The 6,076-nt window shown below is 35.8% G+C and overlaps 1 long non-coding RNA gene across 1 annotated transcript; it reads right to left on the bottom strand.

The window, feature by feature from the left end:
- Positions 1-3,942: 3,942 nt before the first annotated feature.
- On the bottom strand, positions 3,943-5,029 carry LOC108635039. Its single transcript, XR_001917734.1, has 2 exons — positions 4,918-5,029; positions 3,943-4,057 (listed from the first exon to the last, which is right to left on the bottom strand). It is a non-coding gene; the product is annotated as an uncharacterized LOC108635039 (long non-coding RNA).
- Positions 5,030-6,076: the final 1,047 nt, after the last annotated feature.

Here is a 6,076-nt window from a genome sequence, read left to right as displayed (position 1 = left end):
TTAAGATTAGATCTCAGTTACAGGAGAAAAAACTTAAAAATTCCAACATATGGAGGTTGAACAACACACATCTGAATAACCAACAAATCACAGAAGAAATCAAAAAAGAAATCAAAACATGCATAGAAACTAATGAAAATGAAAACACAACAACCAAAACCTGTGGGACCCTATAAAGCAGTGCTAAGAGGAAAGTTCATAGCACTACAGGATACCTCAAGAAACAAGAAAAAAGTCAACTAAATAACCTAACTCTACACCTAAAGCAACTAGAAAAAGAAGAATTGGAGAGAACCCCCAGATTAGGTAGAAGGAAAGAAATCTTAAAAATTAGGGCAGAAATAAATGCAAAAGAAACAAAAAGACCATAGCAAAAATCAACAAAGCCAAAAGCTGGTTCTTTGAAAGGATAAATAAAAATTGACAAACCATTAGCCAGACTCATCAAGAACCAAAGAGAGAAAAATCAAATGAATAAAATTAGAAATGAAAAGGGAGACATCACAACAGACAAAAGAAAATACAAAGGATCATAAGAGACTACTATCAGCAGTTATATGCCAATAAAATGGACAACGTGGAAGAAATGGACAAAATCTTAGAAAAGTACAAATTTTCCAAAACTGAACCAGGAAGAAATAGAAAATCTTAAAAGACCCATCATAGGCACGGAAATTGAAACTGTAATCAGAAATCTTCCAGCAAACAAAAGCCCAGTCCAGACGGCTTCACAGCTGAATTCTACCAAAAATTTTCGAGAAGTGCTAACACCTATCCTACTCAAACTCTCCCAGAAAATTGCAGAGGAAGGTAAACTTCCAAACTCATTCTATGAGGCCACCATCACCCTAATACCAAAACCTGACAAAGATACTACAAAAAAAAGAAAACTACAGGGCCAATATCACTGATGAACATAGATGCAAAAATCCTCAACAAAATTCTAGCAATCAGAATCCAGCAACACATTAAAAAAATCATACACCATGACAAGGGCTTTATCCCAGGATGCAAGCATTCTTCAATATCTGCAAATCAATCAATGTAATTCACCACATTAAGAAATTGAAAAATAAAAACCATATGATTATCTCAATAGATGCAGAGAAGCTTTGACAAAATTCAACATGCATTTTATGATAAAAACTCTCCAGAAAGCAGGAATAGAAGGAACATACCTCAACATAATAAAAGCTATATATGACAAACCCACAGCAAACATTATCCTCAATGGTGAAAGTCAGTTAGTTCCCTAAAGTCAGGAAAAAATCAAGGGTGCCCACTTTCACCGCTGCTATTCAACATAGTTCTAGAAGTTTTGGCCACAGCAATCAGAGCAGAAAAAGAAATATAAGGAATACGAATTGGAAAAGAAGAAGTAAAACTCTCACTGTTTGCAGATGACATGATCCTCTATATAGAAAACCCTAAAGACTCCACCAGAAAATTACTAGAGCTCATCAACGAATATAGTAAAGTTGCGGGATATAAAATCAATGTGCAGAAATCTCTTGCATTCCTATACACTAATAATGAGAAAGTAGAAAAGAAATTAAGGAAACATTCCATTCACCATTGCAATGAAAAGAATAAAATACTTAGGAATATATCTACCTAAAGAAACTAAAGACCTATATATAGAAACCTATAAAACACTGATGAAAGTAATCAAAGAGGACACTAATAGATGGAGAAATATACCCTGTACAGGATCGGAAAAATCAATATAGTGAAAATAAGCATACTACCCAAGCAATTTACAAACTCAATGCAATCCCTATTAAGCTACCAGCCATATTTTTCACAGAACTAGAACAAATAATTTCAAGATTTGTATGGAAATACAAAAAGCCTCGAATAGCCAAAGCAATCTTGAGAAAGAAGAATGGAACTGGAGGAATCAACTTGCCTGACTTCAGGCTCTACTACAGAGCCACAGTCATCAAGACAGAATGGTACTGGCACAAAGACAGAAATATAGATCAATGGAACAAAATAGAAAGCCCAGATATAAGTCCACACACATATGGACACTTATCTTTGACAAAGGAGGCAAGAATATACAATGGAGTAAAGACAATCTCTTTAACAAGTGGTGCTGGGAAAACTGGTCAACCACTTGTAAAAGAATGAAACTAGATCACTTTCTAACACCACACACAAAAATAAACTCAAAATGGATTAAAGATCTAAATGTAACACCAGAAACTATAATACTCCTAGAGGAGAATATAGGCAAAACACTCTCCGACATAAATCACAGCAGAATCCTCTATGATCCACCTCCCAGAATACTGGAAATAAAAGCAAAAATAAACAAATGGATCTAATTAAAATTAAAAGCTTCTGCACAACAAAGGAAAATATAAGCAAGGTGAAAAGACAGCCTTCGGAATGGGAGAAAATAATAGCCAATGAAGCAACTGACAAACAACTAATCTCAAAAATATACAAGCAACATATGCAGCTCAATTCCAGAAAAATAAACGACCCAATCAAAAAATGAGCCAAAGGATTAAATAGACATTTCTCCAAAGAAGACATATGGATGGCTAACAAACACATGAAAAGATGCTCAACATCACTCATTATTAGAGAAATACAAATCAAAACCACAATGAGTTACGACTTCACACCAGTCAGAATGTCCGCGATCCAAAATCTGCAAGCAATAAATGCTGGCGAGGGTGTGGAGAAAAGGGAACCCTCCTACACTGTTGGTGGAATGCAAACTAGTACAGCCACTATGGAGAACAGTGAGGAGATTCCTTAAAAATTTGCAAATAGAGCTGCCTTATGACCCAGCAATCCCACTTCTGGGCATACACACCGAGGAAACCAGAACTGAAAGAGACACATGTACCCCAATGTTCATTGCAGCACTGTTTATAATAGCCAGGACATGGAAACAACCTAGATGTCCATCAGCAGATGAATGGATAAGAAAGCCATGGTACATATACACAATGGAGTATTACTCAGCTGTTAAAAAGAATTCATTTGAATCAGTTTTGATGAGATGGATGAAACTGGAGCCGATTATACAGAGTGAAGTAAGCCAGAAAGAAAAACGCTAATACAGTATACTAACACATATATATGGAATTTAGAAAGATGGCAATGACGACCCTGTATGCAAGACAGCAAAAAAGACACAGACGTGTATAATGGACTTTTGGACTCAGACGGAGAGGGAGAGGGTGGGATGATATGGGAGAATGGCATTGTAACATGTATACTGTCATGTAAGAATCGAATAGCCAGTCTATGTCTGACGCAGGATACAGCATGCTTGGGGCTGGTGCATGGTGATGACCTAGAGAGATGTTATGGGGAGGGAGGTGGGAGAGGGGTTCATGTTTGGGAACGCATGTACACCCGTGGTGGATTCCTGTCAATGTATGGCAAAACCAATACAGTATTGTAAAGTAAAATAAAGTAAAAATAAAAATTAAAAAAAATATTTGAGAAGTCATATGCTGAAAGAGTAAAGTGGGCAGATGAGTATCCATATTGTTCATGGTTCCCTGCAATAACTTTGTTCTCAATGCTTCTGAATCCATTAGAATTTCAATGGTTCTTCTCATTCTAATGATTAAGTTTTCAAATTTCTCCACTATCTTTAAAACGCTGAGAAACCTTTTCCATAAAACCATGAAAAAAACTTAATGTGACATTCACAACCCGTTATTTTTGTCTGTTTCCAAAACATTGAGCAAATCTTATGCCTCATTGTGCTTATGTGGAGACTCATGGCTGCCTCCCTCGCCTTCAGATGAGAACTTCTCTAGAAAGAGTGCCTAGTAAAGAAAAAAATATATATATATATATACTCACGAAGGATTATTAATGACTTCCTTCAATGCGTTGAGCAAATCTCTTGTTGACATTGTTTCCAAGTCCAACCTGACAGCTGTTCCCTTGGATTTCATTCGAGCGATGTTATCAGCTTGATCAGCAAACAAAGGTGTGCCCACCATAGGGATCCCATGATAGATGGCCTCATAAACACCATTGCTTCCACCATGAGTTATAAAGGCTTTGGTTTTTGGATGGCCTAGGATTGAGTGAATTTCAGGAAGATTATTAATTATAACAGAATAAAATGAGAAATGGGTATTATAAGGCACTAGAAGAAGCAGTATCTTTTAGATAACATTATTATGTATATTGAAAGTGCTTTTAACTTGCTTTCAGAACTCAGAGAAGAAACAGCTATGTCTGCTGAAGGCGTAAATGAAGATTTTGTGAAAGAAGTGCTGAGTCACTTGAACATCACAAATGAATCCAGGATTGGCAGGTGAATAACTTGAAAGACCATTCTGGGTGAAAGAAACCACATGTGCAAAAAAAGAGGAGGGCATGCCAGAATTTATCACCTAAAGATATAGTGAAGTCATTTAGTTTGATAGGAATGGTGTTGGGGAAAAGAAGGATAATGGTAGTGGCACTGGAACCAGAGGAAGGAAAAGCTACATTTTATCATGAAGTGTGTTATTGCCTCACAAAAATGATTGTGCATTTTTTTTTAATAGGAAATTGAGAGTCATTGCTAATGGCAGAAGAGTTCTTATTTTTAGTAGCATTTAACATACCTCTACAGAATGGAAATGATAAGTATAAGGAAAGAATTCAGAGACAGAACTACAATCCAGGAAATTATTGAAAAGTTCACTGTGAGAAGTAATTACAGCTGAAGTAAAGATTCTGGCTGTGAGGGATGTGACTATGTAGAATAAACTGACATCTGTTATGTGTTCTCCTTTTTTTCTCATAGCAAAGAAAATTATAATAAAGTAGTAAAGTTTTCCTTTTCAGTGTTTTAATAATTGCTTTGTAAGTGTGTTTCCTGTTGAAGCACTCTCACTCTGCTCAGCTGTTACTCATGTTTTCATTATTTGTTGTGATAAGTCTCACCAAGAAGGTCACTCTGGGGAAGCCATTTATACAACCGGGTGTTGGGTCCTAAGTTATCTGGTTTTTTGCCATCATATCTCCATAGCACCTGTTAAAAGTAAAGGAAATACTTTATTTTATGAGTTGAACTTCAAAGTTATACTAATACTTTCTAAATTGAATAAGATACATATAATTACATGCCTTCCATATGACATGTAAGGAAATGAAGACATATGAAGTAATGGTAACTAGTAATACGAAGACATAAATAGGAATACCTACGTTTGATGTATTAATTATGTACACATGATGGCAGAGACAAGTGAGATTTTCAATGAACAATTCAAATATTAAAAAAAAAAACTGCTTTATTGTTGCTTTACAGTCACTAAGTTGTGTCCAACTCTTTGCACTCCATGGAGTGCAGCATGCTAGGCTTCCCTGTCCTTCACTATTTCTCAGAAGTTGCTCATATTCATATCCATTGATTCAGTGTTGCTATCCAAGCAACACATCCTCTGTCATTCCCTTTCCCTCCTACCCTTAATCTTTCTCAGCATCAAGGTCTTTTTCAATGAGCCATCGCTTTGCATCGGTGGCAAGGTATTGGAGCTTCAGCTTCAGCATCAGTCCTTCCAATGAATATACAAAGTTAATTCACTTAGGATTGACCAGTTTGATCCTGCTGTCCAGGGGACTCTCAAGAGTCTTCTCCAACACCACAATTCAAAAGCATCAATTTTTTGGCACTCAGCCTTCTTTATGGTCCAACTCTCACATCCATACACGACTACTGAAAAACCACAGCTTTGACTATATGGACTTTTCCAGGCAAATGCTGTCTTTGCTTTTTAATACACTGTCTAGACTTGTCATAGCTTTTCTTTCATGGATAGGTGGTTTTATTTCTAATACAATAAGTCAGAGGCAGATTACACATAACCTACATATTCATTCGCTTTCTTTATATGCTAGGGCTCATTTTCAAATTCAATATTCACTGATTTATTTTTAACTGTTATAAAAGAGTTTTCTTATATCAAGTAGTTAAAATGGGAAGTTATTTTATTAGAATTTTACACGTTTTGATTACAAAGAAGAAAACATATGCAGTCAATCACCTAAGATAAATATTTTGGCTTATTTAAAATTTATTAATCCCCTTCATAGATCACAG

This window comes from Capra hircus, unplaced genomic scaffold (genome assembly GCF_001704415.2).
Source record: "Capra hircus breed San Clemente unplaced genomic scaffold, ASM170441v1, whole genome shotgun sequence".
In the NCBI taxonomy this organism is placed as follows: domain Eukaryota; kingdom Metazoa; phylum Chordata; class Mammalia; order Artiodactyla; family Bovidae; genus Capra; species Capra hircus.
This window is presented reverse-complemented; position numbering and strand designations above follow the sequence as displayed.